Genomic DNA, 12,372 nt, shown 5'->3' on the forward strand with positions numbered 1-12,372 from the left:
ACTGGTGAGATGACTGGAAATTAGGGTGATGAAAGGGAGGCCTTTCAACCTCAAAGATAAGGAGCTCAACAGCAAAGACAAACCATTAAATTACCATCGGATATAAGAAGGATTTTATGGCTGTAATGCCAATAAAGATTTTTCCACTGATTATTTGGAGGTGTCTAAATAATTTCTAACATGCCATTTTTATTAAAATAAAATTGAAAAAATAATGTAAATGATTGAAATAACTATTCAAAACAAACTGGTTTATTGAAGGTAACTTTAAATCAAAATTTGCCAGGGGCATGAATAATATTGAGCTTAACTGAATATTTCATTACTTGCCAATGATGTCCTTGCCTTAATGATATCAAAGCTTTAACAAACTCCCTTTTTTACATTTTCACAAAAAAATAAGGGTTTAATAAGCCTCAAGTTGTTTTTAAAGCATCTCTGTCCAGTGAAGAAATATCCAGCTCATGTTTGACCACATATTTTTAGATGCAGTCCAGATTTATAAAAAACTGTGAAAGAATCTTTTAGTTCAGATGCAATAGGAAGCATAGTAAGCCCCGCCCCTTATTTCAGTAATCCTAGCGGCATGCTCTAAAAGCACACATGCTTGTGATTGCTTTGAATATGATGTTAAAGGCAAAAGTGTTTTGTGGTTGTGTGTTCATTGTGAGATTATGATCTAAAAGGAGCTGGTCTTTATGGTTGTAATCCCAGAGCCTGTGTAGATGCGAATTTCTTTTTCCAAAATCTTAAAGATTTTTTTTTTCAACTGAGCAAATTCAACAGAGGTAAACGAGAACCAGTTACGAAGAGATGGGTATCTGCAGATTTTTTACTGGAGTTTAACCTCCGAAAGAACCACTAAAAACCCCTTACTTTCCAAATTATTTCCACTGTTCACCTCAATAAGCATTGTCTGTACTGCTGAAATAACTCTGCCAGGTGTTGCTGAAAAAATATTCACCATCTTACATCCTAAGGGGGTCCGAAATTAATGACAAGACTGACCACAAAGAAGGAGATGGATTTATTTTCTTGTGTGCTTGTCAGAAATATTTTAACAGTTGAGACCCCATTGACCAACTAGAGTAGGGCCAACCCAAGCCAACTTTGACCTTTCTGAATGAGGAGGTGGTCTTTTGAGGGAATTTTTCATCTTTTCCTTTAAAACATGCAAATCTTTAAATGTATGCTAACTTCTTGGATTGTTATTGTAGTTAGGCCTGAAGCTCTAAAGGTTTAAAGAGAATAGTTGTGTTTTTTTTCCAGCATCAGTCCATTTGAGTAAGACCTTGTCAGCATCTTCATACTTTATCTTCCATTGGTACAATCACCAAGCAACAATAAATCAATGGGCGTTTTCAAAAGACAGTTGGACTTGGATCTATTGTCTCTTGTCCTCCTAGTCTGGTTCCACTGACGCCGGTCAGGTCCTGACCAATCTCTTGTTATGCAGTTTGTCCAAAGTACAGCAGGATCACATGAAAGCTGAGCAACAAAGCTGCAAAAATGCCTTGCTCTTTATCGCATTAGCTGAGGTTTCACTGGGAGTGGAGGCAGGGCAGAGCTGCAAAACGAGACCCCCAATCCTTGAGGCCTTAAAACAGGCAGCAACAACAAACCAACACCGCTCCAGGCCTCAAGGCGACAGAGACGAATACACCCTGTTAGGACCGTGCCAATATGGAGGTGAAAAAAAAAAAAAGCTGTGCTGTGTGCCAACAAGCATCGAGCTTCACCAAGATGAGACATGGAAAAAAGGCAGAAAAGAGTGCTTAACAGCCAAAACACAAATCTGCAAAAAAGAATGTTATCTAAAAACAGCAAACAAACAGCAACCCACTTGTGCAAGCTTAGATAACTGTCAACATTTCTCTAAACTAAAACTCTGGGATATCTGCCAAAAAAATAGGAGTCTCAGAATTTCACAAACCAGAATGTTTCTGTGACCAGTTTCCTTTTTTAGTTTCCTTGTAGGGCAGCAATGAAAAGACAGCATACTGGGTTGAGATCACTTTGGATCCGAAAGCATGGCATACAGGAACATGGTGGAGCGCTGGCTGCTATTTAAAATTCTACGGCCATGACAAGAGTAGCATTTAGCTTATGAAAGAAAGTTTTTGCTGAAGGCCAGAAGAAAAAATATTTTAGGGAAACATATGGCCGAAAAGTTTAAACCAGTGACAGAAGAACCACTTGAGTACAAAGAGTAGATAATGTTTGAAACATAACATTATGCCTAATATACACTGCTCCAAAAAATAAAGGGAACACTCAAATAACCCATCCTAGATCTGAATGAATGAAATATTCTCATTGAATACTTTGTTCTGTACAAAGTTGAATGTGCCGACAACAAAATCACACAAAAATCATCAATGAAATCAAATTCATTAACCAATGGAGGCCTGGATTTGGAGTCACACACAAAATTATAAAGCGGAAAAACACACTACAGGCTGATCCAACTTTGATGTAATGTCCTTAAAACAAGTCAAAATGAAGCTCAGTATTGTGTGTGGCCTCCACGTGCCTGTATGACCTCCCTACAACGCCTGGGCATGATCCTGATGAGACGGCGGATGGTCTCCTGAGGGATCTCCTCCCATACCTGGAGTAAAGCATCCGCCAACTCCTGGACAGTCTGTGGTGCAACGTGACGTTGGTGGATGGAGCGAGACATGATGTCCCAGATGTGCTCAATCAGATTCAGGTCTGGGGAACGGGCGGGCCAGTCCATAGCTTCAATGTCTTCATCTTGCAGGAACTGCTGACACACTCCAGCCACATGAGGTCTAGCATTGTCCTGCATTAGGAGGAACCCAGGGCCAACCGCACCAGCATACGGTCTCACAAGAGGTCTGAGGATCTCATCTCGGTACCTAATGGCAGTCAGGCTACCTCTGGCGAGCACATGGAGGGCCGTGCGTCCCTCCGAAGAAATGCCACCCAACATCATTACTGACCCACTGCCAAACCGGTGATGCTGAAGGATGTTGCAGGCAGCAGATCGCTCTCCACGGTGTCTCCAGACTCTGTTACGTCTGTCACATGTGCTCAGTGTGAACCTGCTTTCATCTGTGAAGAGCACAGGGTGCCAGTGGAGAATTTGCCAATCCTGGTGTTCTCTGGCAAACGCCAACCATCCAGCACGTTGTTGGGCTATGAGCACAACCCTCATTTGTGGACGTCGGGCCCTCATACCGTCCTCATGGAGTCGGTTTCTAACCGTTTGTGCAGACACGTGCACATTTGTGGCCTGCTGGAGGTCATTTTGCAGGGCTCTGGCAGTGCTCCTCCTGTTCCTCCTCGCACAAAGGCGGAGGTAGCGGTCCTGCTGCTGGGTTGTTGCCCTCCTACGGCCTCCTCCGTGTCTCCTGGTGTACTGGTCTGTTTCCTGGTAGCGCCTCCAGGCTCTGGACACTACGCTGACAGACACAGCAAACCTTCTTGCCACAGCTCACATTGATGTGCCATCCTGGATGAGCTGCACTACCTGAACCACTTCTGTGGGTTGTAGAGTCCGTCTCATGCTACCACGAGTGTGAAAGCACCACCAACATTCAAAAGTGACCAAAACATCAGCCAGAAAGCATCAGTACTGAGAAGTGGTCTGTGGTCCCCACCTGCAGAACCACTCCTTTATTGAGTGTCTTGCTAATCACCAAAGATTTCCCCCTGTTGTCTATTTCATTTACACAACATGTGAAATTGATTGTCAATCAGTGTTGCTTCCTAAGTGGACAGTTTGATTTCACAGACGTTTGATTTACTTGGGAGTTATATTATGTTAATTAAGTGTTCCCTTTATTTTTTTTAGCAGTGTATATTGAGATGGCTAAAAAGCAAGATCGTAACAGGACAGATGAGCAGTTTCATTATTGTATAAAATGCTTAAATTCTTGGTTATTCTGCTCATACAATAAACCCTAGAAGAACTCAACCTGGAGGCCCAACTTAGAGAAACCGTTTTTATTTAAGAACTTAAACTGACTGCAGAGTAATGAAGTCCTAAAGGCATGTTATGTTCAAATATAACACCTTAAACAAACATACAATTTCAATTATTTTTATAATCTAGAATTGTGGATGTTCTTTAATTAACAGACTCAAACCTATGCATACATGCTCAAATGTATTCATACCACCCAATAATATTTGTTTAAATGTGACTCATCTACACACTTTTTATAGCCATCAACAGCCTGAAATATTTCTGGATGAATATTTACCTACTATTCTGGGCAGAACTGGTACAGCTTAATTAAACTGGTTGGTAACCTGGCACTGACCTGACCTCTGGTTCAGGTCTGAGCTTTGAGAAGGCCATTCTCGAAGCGTATTGTTTCATTCATGACAAAAGCAGTTTTGGTTTGTGTTTGTGGTCATTATTCTGTTGGAACATCCAACTGAGCCAAGTTTCATTATTTAGCCAAAGATTTTAGGTGAAGTTGAACAAATTTGTGTGTAGTCATCCTTTCTTCATATTTTTTCCACTTGGTGCAAGGCACCACCTCCAACATCAGCAAAACCCCACAGCATGATCCTGCCACTTCTATACTTAGCAATTACAGTGTTCTTCGATTTGAAAGCCTTGTCTTGAAGCCGCTGTGGCCAAATAGCCCAATCTTTGTCTCATTTGACCATAAAACCTTTCTCCAAATTGTAGTCAACTTGATTGTGTTAATTTTGGAGCTTCTTCTTTGGTCATCATCGTCTCAAGCCATGTCAACGCTAAACCAAACATTTAGGACCTCTGTGAGAGGTCCTAAAAGAATGAAATTAAGAGATCAGGGAAGTGTAAAAATCTAGTTTTATACATCTACAGGGTTAAGAAAGTTATTATCACTAGAAGGTAAAAGTAGTGGCTTGAAAAAAGAAGTTTTTCCCAATTTACCAAATCTGACTGTGGCCACTTTTTAAAGAAAGATGAGAACAGGATGAAGAAACTTTGTAAACCGTTTAATGTGTCTCAAAGTCAAATTAAAGATTGAATAAAAAAACAGCATCAACAACTTTCACATAATCAAATCCCCATCTTTAGGGAAGAAAAATAAGAGAGATCAAGCATGAAACCAAAAAGGCAGTGACTTCATAGACGCAGGGGCTGATAACCAGGTTTTTTTTTTCCAGGTAACCGCTTGTTGGATGGTCTGACTCAACGGCGGCAACAGCAGGGCTTGGTTAAGATGACTCGGGGAGCCACAGGAACCGTAAACAACTTCATTAACCAGCTACTGCCTCCGGCTAATAGAACAAAAACACATCAACAACATGGAAAAGCACTTTTTGTTTTTAATGTTGACCAAACGCCGCTGTCATCCAAAACGCAGGATATTCAGTTTGTCCGTGACCGGAATAGAAATGATAAACACCGTGTTCTCATTGATTGGCAATTACAACGACTGTTTGGCAGGCAAATGACGCACGCCGCGGCCTTGAATCTTCATTTCCTTCTGGATAACAGCGCCAGGTTTAAATAATAAATAATCGCTATCCTAATGCTCCACTGTGATGGCATAACAACATCAAACACTGATTTGTTTCTAATGCAACATCAAATGTTCTGTTCTTTGGTTAATTTTAAATATTTTCCATTGCATTTAACCTTTTCTGCATAAGGGGAGGAGTGGAAATATGGTTTGTAAACAGGAAGGTTTTTTTTTCAGTCTACTTTTACAATAATATTTTCTGACCTGGGAAACAGATTAGAATGGCAGAGTGGGAATTGACACCAGCATTCAAATCGATCAAAGCAAAGTTTCTGGACAACAAGTTTGCATGTTTTCGTCTGGGGCTGGCTACCAACTTTCCCAAATGGACCACATGAATAACTGATTTTTGTCCAGAGCTGGATCATTGGCCGATATTCCAAAAATATATTTAAACACATTTTTAAATGGCTGAAGGTTGTAGTAGTTATTGCAGCTGAACAAAACCAGAAATAAATCCTGCAAGTCATACTAACAACTGAGACTTTATTCCACAATACTGTGAATATTTACCTTGGGTAAGTTCTTGTAATCCCCTGTATGTGTAGTCTGATCATGCCAATTGAAGCTGTAACCCCTGAGAACACCAGTAAATTATAGCAACTAGGAAACTGGATTGTGCATGGGCATGTCCCACAGTGAGACGCCAAATATATTATTGCCTTGCATAGTATGCATTTATGAGAACCAACAAATATAACAAACAACAAATACTGCCATTCAGTTTTTTTAATATTGATAATGACCACACTGATACTGCACTGATATCAATAACTAATAGGTTCATTACTTAAACGTTTGTGTTCGTTTCTCATTTTAGCATTGCCGCACAAAGAAAGTTGCTAATGTAGCTAGGCAATGAGAGAAAAGACAGAATTCACCTTTAAAACAAACGTTTTGCAAAATAAAATAAAATTTTGAATATTCATGTGGAATAAACTGACCACCACGGCCCACTGCAGAGGATCCAAACGTCTGGAATTTGGCTGAAACAATTAGTTGGATTAATTGATTATTGAAATAATTGTCAACTAATTAAGTAATCGAATGATCATTAACTGGAGTATACAGAGTCTAAAATATGACATTTGGTGAAAGAACAATTGACTCAGAGCAGTAATTAGGCCAAAACTGTACAAAAATATACACGTTTTGCATTTACGAAAAACCTTTATCAGGGTCCCCACCTATTTTTCATTTAAAAGGTTTAAATTTTACTTTAACTGTTGCAGAATCAAATTTCTAGATTTTTTTTCTACAGATCTATACAAGTTAAAGGGCCTGCTTTTGATTGAAAATCAAAAACCTGATAGGTAAAATGTTAAATTCAAACCGTGAAGGAAACAATAAATCACTAATAAATATTGTTATGCAAATATAAATTTATGTACAAATCTCTGCCCATATTTGGTCTTATTAGATTTTTATCTTCTACAAAATAGAAGTAAAACTCAATTTTCTTTTCGTATTTTGCAGACTGCTCAGGAAACATGATTTTCTCATTAAATTCTCTAAAAAATACTAAAGATCTTATTCAAACCTATTTTTTTTTAAACAGACTCTTTGTTTTTAATTTTGATTCGTAAAAAAAACACTCATAAGAAACAAATTGCACACCAGGAGATTCACTGATTAGGAATTTCCTGGCCAATACCGATTTCAGCTTTTCTTTTAAGCTGACCTGTCGATCCGTTTGAAACCAAACGGCTGTGGTGAGCGGTCGAGAAACGCCTGTCAGCTCAGCTTTAACAAATGCCTGAAATGTCTAGGATTCCATGGGAAAGGCTCCAAGGCAATAGCTGCATAGAGAGAGTTGGTAGAGTGCAACTCCACAAGAGCGAGTGCCAGAGCAGTTAAGTCAGCTTAAAGAAAAGGACTTATGTGGTGTGTGTGTGTAGGGGGCTGAGAGGGTAGCTTAACGCTTGTAGAGAAGCACTGTGAATAGTGCACACCACTGAAGTTTAGGGTGGGGAAAAAGGAGGAAGCACATATTTTTACAACTTGAATATGTCTGATCTTGTCTGGTGCCCTTTTTGCATTACTGATTACCAGCCAAAATTTCTGCAGCTGTAAATTAGTAGAAAAACCTGAATCAAGAACAGAGTTAGATTTCTCTGCTTCTCATTTGGTTATATGGTCCCAAACTGGAAGATCAAGTTGCCTCTTAACTTAACTGCAACAGCGGTGTTCAAAGAGTGAGAAGTAGGCAACGCATTTGGCTGGTATGCATTTCCAGAGTTGCCATGGGCAATTCAAATAAACGGCAGCTTCAACTGAAAAGCTTTACTTATTTGCAACCCTCAGATCTGAACTAACACTAGAAAATAAAAATCTTGTGTCAACGCTGCTTTTTTGGCTGTTATCGCAACAGTTGGCTCAAATGTTTATATTCTGGTGGTCTTTGTGTTTTCCCCCGTCCCACCCCCCACGGTAAACAGATCATGAGCTAACAGAATAAGTGTGGAAGTGACTGGAGCTTTCCTACGGCTATATGGAGCAGAGAGCAAGGCCACATCCCCTGGCCACGTTACGTCTGAACTCAAGAAGACGGAATAGTAAATTTTAGATTTGTTTTTCCCTGTAGTATATCCATTTTCCACTCACACTGTACAGGAACATTGCCTCATTATATCTGAAAAACGTTCTGAGTTATTTTTTTCTACAACACAAATCAGGAGTTTAACAGGGGTATAAAATGTTTGTACTTTAGGTCGCTATGTTTGGCCTTTGGGCGTAAGAAATCACAAAGGTTGTAATGCTTTAATAAACGTTTGTCAGTTTGTGTCAGAAAGTGACAGCAAATAAATACTGCAGAAATTCTTATCTCTGGAAGTCAGGATTTTCCAAATCCGGTGTTTTACTTTGAACATGATTAACTTCCCGTAGTTGCTAAAAGCAAAAACTTACAGAGTTAGGCTTTACAAGACAGCAAGTAATAAACCCATGATGCCCCAGGAGGATATCTAAAATAGGCTACAACTTGTATATCCTGCAAGTATGATGCCCTGTAAAGACACCACTCAGTGCTGAAAATTCAGCTATAGGTTAAAGGTTTCTAACATTTCCATAAAAATCTTTCCCCACTGTTTGCTTGTTTAGCAGCCAAGTTTGTTTAAATCCTATCTTGCTGACCTCCAGGGGTCTCACATCAGTATTTTAGTCTTACTACCAAGGCCTTACTCTAGGTCTCGGTGTCCATTCATAACTTCAGAGGGGAAGCAGACCAACAAAGGCAGGAAACAATTAAGGAGAACACTTGGCAAACTTCTACAACCACCATTGTTTGGAGTGGAAACGAATTGCGGCGCCAGCGTCGGATATTATGCGTGGGAGCCGCTGCAAGGTCAGTGGAGAAGCTGGCCGAGGTTTACACTAAAACAGGTCCCATCCTCTCGCCCGCATGATGACCGGCCACCGCACTTTTCCTTCCAATACAGCTGGGATGACTGACTGATGTGACCATTTCCACGATTACACCACAATGTTACTCCCCTGTATCCTGGAAACAAGACTAAACAAAGGTTGTCCTCTGTCTGCACTGATGCAGAGGTTGTGTACCCATGAGATTTATAATGCATGTTTCTTTTCCACACACACACACGAGACCCTAAGAGATCTATCAAAGTCCCTCTTGTGACTGGCGGAGAGGCATGTGACAAGTACTGAGGGTAAATTTGGACCCTCCATATGGAGTAAAGGTCTTGTCCTTACCCAACCTGACTCATTCATAGCAATGGTCCAATTTTAAGAGGCCACCGAAACCCAACAACTCACAAAACAAGGCGTTATGAATGCTTCAATATTAAAAAATGAGTATCAATGAGTTTATAGAAGATATTGCAACAGGTGTCAGGCTACAGGTATGTAGGTAGATGAATGGATGGATGGATGGAAAATGTATGCAATTTGATAACAAATAAAGCCTGAAAACAAGTATTTTTTTTCCACATATTTGTTTCTTTTTTCCATACTAACATCTTAAATTTGAGTTGGTATATTTGCAAAATGATGTGTCAGTCTGAGTAGGTGCTAATTTATTTACTGAAGCAGTCCTGAAGTATTTACTGAAGTTTAACATGTAACTCTCACTTCTTGTTATACTGAAAACAGTTTTTTTTTTTTTTCAAGGCAGCAGATGTACTAAAAAGTAGCAACAGCATAGATCAGAGGAGAACACAGTATGCTTCGCAGCTGTCCTGTGGTTCTAGCTGGTGCTTAACAGGTCTTTCATGCTTTAGTGAAAGTAGGCAGAAAACCGCAGGTCCCAGACCACAGGACCACAGGCCCTCCTGTGCAAAATGCCTCCCCATGACTGGAGGGCAGCTCTTTCCCGTCATCATCTGGACTTGATTCACTTTCATAAACTGGGACAAATACGAAACCACTCTGGTTGTTGTCACTCTAAACAAGAAACCGAGCTGTTCAAATAAAGCCCTGAATACTTATAGGTGTCTACATTTCAAACATTATAAAAAAAAAAAACAGAAAAGTTTTGGTTCTTGGCGACGTTTTAACCTTTCAGCGGCTTGACGTTAGATTTTTTGGTTTACAGTAAACACAGCAGCAGAAAAGAAAAATAAATATACCTGGATGTTAAACTGCTACACCTGTTTCAGATGAGAAAGGTCAACACTGCAGCCTACTGAGAGAAGGCAAATCACAGAATGACTGGCAAGGTGTCGCTGTGTGAAGCTGGGTTCAAGCTGCACTGACAGAACTTGGCCTACTTGTTCAAACGCAACACAGCCCTGACATTTATACATCAAAAACAACACAACTATTTTGTCTTAATTTCGCTTGCAAGCTTTTTGTGACACATTGGCATTCAGTTTGACACTTTATCATCTTCCTGAATCAAATGGAGCTGATTTCTGTAAACGTAAGACATGTTAGAGCTGCAGAAAAACAATAAAGGCTCCTAAAAATTCATTTAGCAGTTTTTTTTCCCCTTTTACTCTTAATTTTTTATTTTTATTTTTTTTGACAATGTTATTTGAGACAACACGACAAGATCTACAGGTCCTTCTCAAAATATTAGCATATTGTGATAAAGTTCATTATTTTCCATAATGTCATGATGAAAATTTAACATTCATATATTTTAGATTCATTGCACACTAACTGAAATATTTCAGGTCTTTTATTGTCTTAATACGGATGATTTTGGCATACAGCTCATGAAAACCCAAAATTCCTATCTCACAAAATTAGCATATCATTTAAAGGGTCTCTAAACGAGCTATGAACCTAATCATCTGAATCAACGAGTTAACTCTAAACACCTGCAAAAGATTCCTGAGGCCTTTAAAACTCCCAGCTTGGTTCATCACTCAAAACCCCAATCATGGGTAAGACTGCCGACCTGACTGCTGTCCAGAAGGCCACTATTGACACCCTCAAGCAAGAGGGTAAGACACAGAAATAAATTTCTGAACGAATAGGCTGTTCCCAGAGTGCTGTATCAAGGCACCTCAGTGGGAAGTCTGTGGGAAGGAAAAGGTGTGGCAGAAAACGCTGCACAACGAGAAGAGGTGACCGGACCCTGAGGAAGATTGTGGAGAAGGGCCGATTCCTGACCTTGGGGGACCTGCGGAAGCAGTGGACTGAGTCTGGAGTAGAAACATCCAGAGCCACCGTGCACAGGCGTGTGCAGGAAATGGGGCTACAGGTGCCGCATTCACACTTTTGAACCAGAAACAGCGGCAGAAGCGCCTGACCTGGGCTACAGAGAAGCAGCACTGGACTGTTGCTCAGTGGTCCAAAGTACTTTTTTCGGATGAAAGCAAATTCTGCATGTCATTCGGAAATCAAGGTGCCAGAGTCTGGAGGAAGACTGGGGAGAAGGAAATGCCAAAATGCCAGAAGTCCAGTGTCAAGTACCCACAGTCAGTGATGGTCTGGGGTGCCGTGTCAGCTGCTGGTGTTGGTCCACTGTGTTTTATCAAGGGCAGGGTCAATGCAGCTAGCTATCAGGAGATTTTGGAGCACTTCATGCTTCCATCTGCTGAAAAGCTTTATGGAGATGAAGATTTCATTTTTCAGCACGACCTGGCACCTGCTCACAGTGTCAAAACCACTGGTAAATGGTTTACTGACCATGGTATCACTGTGCTCAATTGGCCTGCCAACTCTCCTGACCTGAACCCCATAGAGAATCTGTGGGATATTGTGAAGAGAACGTTGAGAGACTCAAGACCCAACACTCTGGATGAGCTAAAGGCCGCTATCGAAGCATCTTGGGCCTCCATAAGACCTCAGCAGTGCAACAGGCTGATTGCCTCCATGCCACGCCGCATTGAAGCAGTCATTTCTGCCAAAGGATTCCCGACCAAGTATCGAGTGCATAACTGTACATGATTATTTGAAGGTTGACGTTTTTTGTATTAAAAACACTTTTCTTTTATTGGTCGGATGAAATATGCTAATTTTGTGAGATAGGAATTTTGGGTTTTCATGAGCTGTATGCCAAAATCATCCATATTAAGACAATAAAAGACCTGAAATATTTCAGTTAGTGTGCAATGAATCTAAAATATATCAATGTTAAATTTTCATCATTACATTGTGGAAAATAATGAACTTTATCACAATATGCTAATATTTTGAGAAGGACCTGTATACAAAGTCAGAAATATCCTGCCCATCCAGCTAAAGATGTCTAAACAGAACAAGATCAACTAAAATCTTAAGAGCTTCAAAATGTAGCCCATAACTATGAAAAACCATTTAATGCATTTAAAAATTGGTATAATATAAAATACAAGCATAAAGTTGTTTTTAACCAAAGAAGTTTGTAAATTTATTATAAGGAAAAAAACATTCAGAAAGAAAGAGTCAGATGACCTCCAAGGAAATAACTCGCAATATATGCATTAAACAT

At 40.0% G+C, this 12,372-nt stretch overlaps 1 protein-coding gene across 1 annotated transcript in view; it reads right to left on the reverse strand.

Moving 5' to 3' along the window:
- Nucleotides 1–12,372, reverse strand: part of insra (insulin receptor a) — a 61,242-nt gene that overhangs the window by 33,943 nt on the left and 14,927 nt on the right. The window lies entirely within an intron of this gene.

The sequence above is a fragment of the Girardinichthys multiradiatus genome, chromosome 6, assembly GCF_021462225.1.
Source record: "Girardinichthys multiradiatus isolate DD_20200921_A chromosome 6, DD_fGirMul_XY1, whole genome shotgun sequence".
Taxonomy (NCBI): domain Eukaryota; kingdom Metazoa; phylum Chordata; class Actinopteri; order Cyprinodontiformes; family Goodeidae; genus Girardinichthys; species Girardinichthys multiradiatus.